Source organism: Colobus angolensis, unplaced genomic scaffold, assembly GCF_000951035.1.
Source record: "Colobus angolensis palliatus isolate OR3802 unplaced genomic scaffold, Cang.pa_1.0 Scaffold18, whole genome shotgun sequence".
In the NCBI taxonomy this organism is placed as follows: Eukaryota; Metazoa; Chordata; class Mammalia; order Primates; family Cercopithecidae; genus Colobus; species Colobus angolensis.
Window position 1 is genome coordinate 3,874,701 of NW_012114932.1, and position 5,997 is coordinate 3,880,697.

A 5,997-nucleotide genomic window follows, 5' to 3' on the forward strand; every position below is an offset into this window, starting at 1 on the left:
AAAAGAAAACAGAAACCACTGTACGTGTTTCCAATGGAAGGAATTTAAATATAAGGGATTGATTATGAAAGTGTGTGAAGGACAAAAAGGGTAGTAGTTATCCAGCGGTGAGTGACTATAGAAGCCTCTGTCACCTATAAGCTGGCAAAGGGGACAGCAGTGTTACCCACAGCCCCTGACTGCTGACTCAGTGGTGCCCGTGGGAAGCCAGGAGCTGCATGCTCACTGACGCTGCAGGTGCCTGGGAACCTGATATCCTGGCCCCTCCACCCACACTGGTGAGTCGGTGCTGCTGGGGCACCTGCTGCCCTAGTGAATGGGTGTCACCAGGAAGAGGATTCAAGCCTGTCTTGCTCAAGACCTCCTCCACCACCAGACTTGTCTCAAGATCTCAGGCCCAAGAAGCCCCAGGGAGTGGAGTGACAGGAGCCTTGCTCTGGGAGGCAGGAGACCTGGATTCTAGTTCCTCCTCCTCTCACTGACTGGGCCTCTGGAGAGAAGGGCGGGGACATTCTGGCATGTGGCAGGAGCCACCCTGTGTCATGGAGTTGGATCCCAAGCTGGCTCCTGGCAGGATTTAATGAAGAAACATTTGTCAACTGCTGGATCAGTCCAGCTCCCGGCAGGAAACTGACAGCATGTACCAGGAAAGATGCAGCTGGAAGAGAGTTTAATGAGGGTACTACTTACAGAGCTGCAGGCTCTGGGAAGCTGATAAGGGGCGGTGAAGCACAGCTGTTACCAGTCGTGGACTCCAGGGGTAGGGTCAGAGTAGTAATCAGGACCAGTGGGGCTATGGCTAAAAGTGGAAGCTTTGGAGGGGGGATGCTGGGGGAATAATTACCCTGGCCTCTTGCTCCTCCCCACTGTCCAGACTCCTGTCAGCCTGTCCCGTTGGCCAGGCCACCTGAAAGCCAGAGAGGGCAGGGGAGCCCGAATGGTAGGGCAGCCTCTGGACTGCTGAGTGGTGAAGAAGTGGGCAGAAAACCGCCTCTGGCCCGAGGACTTGCTGCCCTGAGAGGCACGTAGCAGGTGCTTTGTCATTCAACGCCACAAGGTCATGGCCATAGCAGGACTTGATTTCCAGCCCCCTGGCTTGCAGAATTTTCCACCACACTCCATGCCCTAGTGCTCCTCGGGCGGTGCTGCACTGTCCACCTGAAGGATCTTGGAAACATCGAATTTTGGGGGCTGACTGGGCCTCTTCACTTTCACTGCAGGTTGGGTGGGATGCTGGCTGTGCAAATAGAGACCCAAGGAAGACTCCACGCTACAGTCTGTGTCTACAGCGTCATCTCAGGGCAGAAGTCAGCAGGGCCAGGCACAGACCCGTCCAGAGTTGAGGGGGGCCAGGGCGCCTGGTTACCCACACCCAGTGAAATGTGTGTGGGGCACTCCCAAGCCCCCATGCAGAGACAACCCCTCGCGCCTGTGCCCAGCCTAGGTTGCTGACTGGAGTGCGGGCAGCAGAACTGTGTGTGTGTGCGTGCACGTGCGCTTATATTTGATGTGTATGTTTGATGTGTGTGTGTGGCATTGGGGACAGGCAGAGGCTGTGCTCACTGAGGAATGATGTTCTGGTGGAACATCCCATGGACTTAGAGCTTGAGAAGTGGGCTTTGGCCAGGCCGTGGCACTGACCACTTAGGAACAGTCATCTCTTCCAAGCCTCTGGTTCCTCTTCTGTAAGGTGCGAGTCCCTAACCATCTTTCCAAAGGGAGCATCCCGTGCAAGCTGTCACAGGAAGGGGAAGGACCCTGGTCACCCTCAGAGCCTCTAGAGCCTGGGGGCAAGAGCTGGCCCTCAATGCCGAGGTGCCAGGTCTGACCCTGGTGAAGAGTGACCCAACTAGGCGACTGCCTGAGGCCTCGGAGGAGGACAAGGAGGAAGCAGCAGGGTACACACCTGGCCCTGGCCTCTCCTAGGGTAGAGGACAGTGTGAGCCCACAGAGGCCGTCATCTAGCCTGAGAGGTTTCTTGCCTCTTCCTCCCATGCCCAGGGTTCTCCCTGGGTTCTCCCAGACTGCAGAGCAAGATCCAGGCTCCCCACGATGCCAGAGGCCCTGCCTCTATCCTTTGACCAGCACCCCTATTGCTAACCCCACACACGAAGGATACTGTTTTGGCATCATCATTTGTGAGGGCTAGGCTGGGGAAGGGTGCAGTGTCCTTCCCCAGGGAGGCTGAACCCGGGGAGATGGAGTGACATGCCCCAAAAACAGCAAGTGGGACTAGAACCCATGTCTCCAGATGGAACCCCAGGCTCCCACTGCTCCATGCTGTGCAGGTTCCACCTCCCACCCTGCCGCTGTTGCCGGGGGGCCTCAGGCCACTTCCTGAGCCCCTCTGTGTCCTCAGTCCATGATTGGACTGGGTCCCTGGGTCCCTTGGAGGACCAGCCAAGCCCAGATCCTTCTTTGCTTCTTACTCCCCACCCCAGTCTCCTTGTTCTTCAGTCTTTTGCTTTCTCACTGGCTCCCTTCTCACACCTCCCACGGCTATGCCCATTTCTCCTTTTAACTCTGTCAACTTTTGGATCCTATATTTGAAGCAAGGCTATCACATGCATATATATTTAAAATTTTACTATCTCTGTTTTGATCTGTCATTATAAAAATTTTGTTTTTATTGCTAATAATACTTCCTGCCTTAAAGTCTACATTTCCTGCTTGAATGCTGTTCAATATCCATTGTGTAAATTCTCACGTGATAATTTCCTTTAAGAAATTATTGAGGGGCCAGGCACAGTGGCACATGCCTGTAATCCCAGCACTTTGAGAGGCTGTGGCGGGAGAATTTCTTGAGCCCAGGAGTTCGAGACCAGCCTGGGAAGCATGGTGAAACCCTGACTTTACAAAAAATACAAAAATTAGCCAGGGGTGGTGGTGCATGCCTGTAATCCCAGTTACCCAGTCACTCAGGAGACTGAGGTGGGAGGATCACATGAGCCTGGGAGGCTGAGGCTGCAGCGAGCCAAGATTGCACTGCTGCACTCCAGCTTGGGTGACAGAGTGAGACCCTGTCTCGAAAAAAAAAATTATTGAGGGCAGGCGTGGTGGCACACGCCTGTAATCCCAGCACTTTGGGAGGCTGAGGCAGGAGGATTGCTTGAGCTCAGGAGATTGAGGCTACAATGAGACGTGTTTGCACCACTGCACTCCAGCTTGGGTGACAGAGCTAGACCCTGTCTCAAAAAAAGAAAAAAAAGGAGAAGCTACTGAGTTGCAGTAAAACCATGTGCTTCTGATTGAGTGTGTGTGTGTGTGCTTTTATGAGGGGATAAAGTATTTACTTGTAACCCAGAAAATATATTAGTTTCCAGATTAACATATTTTGCTGCTTTTCAAATTATGGTTTCTAAATATTTCATTTTTTTCAAGTTTATGCCAAAATAATTTGAGTATTGCTAATCTTTCAAATGTGAGATTTCCAACAATCACAAAGGAAAGTATTAATTTTCCTGAAAGCAGCATTTTGGTAATTGTATTATATGAATTTATTTGAATTATTTTATTTCCCCTTTTTATTGAGACGGAGTTTCGCTCTTGTGGCCCAGGCTGGAGTGCAATGGCGCGATCTCGGGTCACTACAGTCTCCGCCTCCTTGGTTCAAGCAATTCTCCTGCCTCAACCTTCCAAGCAGCTGGGATTACAGGCGCCTGCCACCATGCCCAGCTAATTTTGGTATTTTTAGTAGAGACAGGGTTTCACCATGTTGGCCAGGCTGGCCTTGAACTCCTGACCTCAAGTGATCCACTCTCCTTGGCCTCTCAAAGTTCTGGGATTACCATACCTGGCCTCTTATTGAGTTTTGAGAGCTCTTTATATATTTGGGATACAGATCTGTAGGGGTTTGAGGGACCTGGGAGCTGATCAAAGAAAAATATGTGACCATGGGAGGCAGCAGACTTTACTGAGTGGGGCTTGGGTAGGGTTATGTAAGAGCATGAGACCCTCTAGAGGCTTGAGGTGCAGGAGCCACCATCCAGAAGGGGAGGAGAGCAAGGGAACACGGAGAGGAGATGGGAGTAGGGACCTTTGTGTCTAGGTGATGTTGCTCAGCAGCAGGGGCGTGGGAGCAGATGGGAATCTCTGGGTCAGAGAGCTCTGAATGGCTGTAGCAGCCTAGGGTGTTATAACCAGAAGGCGCTATCTTACCAAAGGGCAATAGCTGTCAGATGAGGTCTGTGGGGAGGGACGGCATGGGAGATAGCATGCAAAGCAGGCAGGCTCTAAAGGACTAAAAATCTGCTTGTTTGGGCCATTTTAAAAATAATTAGGTAGGTAAAAATTTGAGTTTGTCCCCAGAATCTTAGGCTAATGGGTCTCAGCCTGCATCAAACAGTCCAGGGCCGGGAGTGGTCTGTAATCCCAGCACTTTGGGAGGCTGAGGCAGGCGGATCACGAGGTCACAAGATCGAGACCATTCTGCCCAACATGGTGAAACCCTGTTTCTTCTAAAAATACAAAAATGAGCTGGGCTTGGTGGCACACGCCTGTAGTCCCAGCTACTCAGGAGGCTGAGGCAGAAGAATTGCTTGAACCTGGGAGGCGGAGGTTGCAGTGAGCTGAGATTGTGTCACGCACTCCAGCCTGGTGATAGAGCAAGACTCCATCTAAAAAGTAAAAAATAAACAGTCCTGGAGTCAATACTTGGAGGCTGTCTTTGGCTCATTTATAACAATTGATCCCATGGTCTGAGATTCTTTCAAAATTGTGGCCAGCACTGTGGCTCACTCCTGTAATCCTAGCACTTTGGAAGGCTGAGACAGGATGGCTTGAGCCCAGGAGTTTGAGGCCAGCCTGGGTGGCATAGTGAGATCTTGTCTTGATCTCTTTAATAATCATAATCATAATCTACATTGTATGTTATTTTGTAATGCCTGGACTTGGAGTCAGTGAAAGCACCTTTAGGACCCAGAATACTGCAAGGGTACAAACTACAATTTCAAAGCCTATTCACAGCCAGTCTATGTATTTAGTGGGAAGAGCCAGGAGAACAGATGAGAAAAGGAGGAGATTTTGATATATCTGTTTAGCAGAATGATATATTCTGGCCCTTGGATGTATGTCCCTGGCTATCTATAAAGCTTGCTGTAGACATCCACATACAGTGAAATGTGCTTACAAGCACATAGACCCCTCTTTTAGCAGCCAGAAAGTAATGTCGGACTAGGTACAGTTGACACCAGTGAGGGTAAGAACTTCTCAGGTAAGGAAGAGGCACAGCAGCAGAGGAGGGGTTAAAATCATAGGCCATCTGGAACCAGCAGCAGAGGATCCATTTTTCTCCCAAGTGTCACCCAACGGTGCTACCTGGTCCAGGGGCAATTAGAATTTTATCTCCTGGGCATCAGAAGCAGGTCTAGGTTTGTCCCAAGTGCTTTCCATGGAACACATATGTGGGTGGTGATAGGGATGCTTCCATCTCCTGTGAAATTTTTACTGAATAGAACATGTCAGTCAAATCTGTATACCATTCCCATGTTATCTTGAATGTCATCCATTGAAGTGATGCCATCTGGTAAAGGTACTCTCATAAAGGGAAGGGGCTTGTATAATTCCCTGGAGTCTAGAGTTAGCTAACCTCCACTCAGCTGTAGTGACTAAGCTCAGGCCATACTGGGAAACGGAAGAGGCGAAATGGTAAAATTCAACACCCCTTCTTTATGCCAGCTACAGCCAGCCATTATCCTTCAGTGCCTTGCTGTGCCCTAGTGACCTGTTTATCACCCTCACTGGTAGGGGATGGTTAGCTAGTTCCCACTGGATGGTGCCTACCAAGTAGTGCTTCCCGTGTCTGAGCAAGAAAGAAAATCAAACCTGGATTACTGAGTCCAAGTCAGAAGTGGGTGGCCATAGCCACCTAAGACCAGAGGGATGGCCACTAAAGAGGTGTTAGAATAACACTAGATTATTTCTGTGGCTTCTCTTAACTTTTTCATTCCCAATTCATCTTTTTTTTTTTTTTTTTTTGAGAGGGAGTCTTGCTCTGTC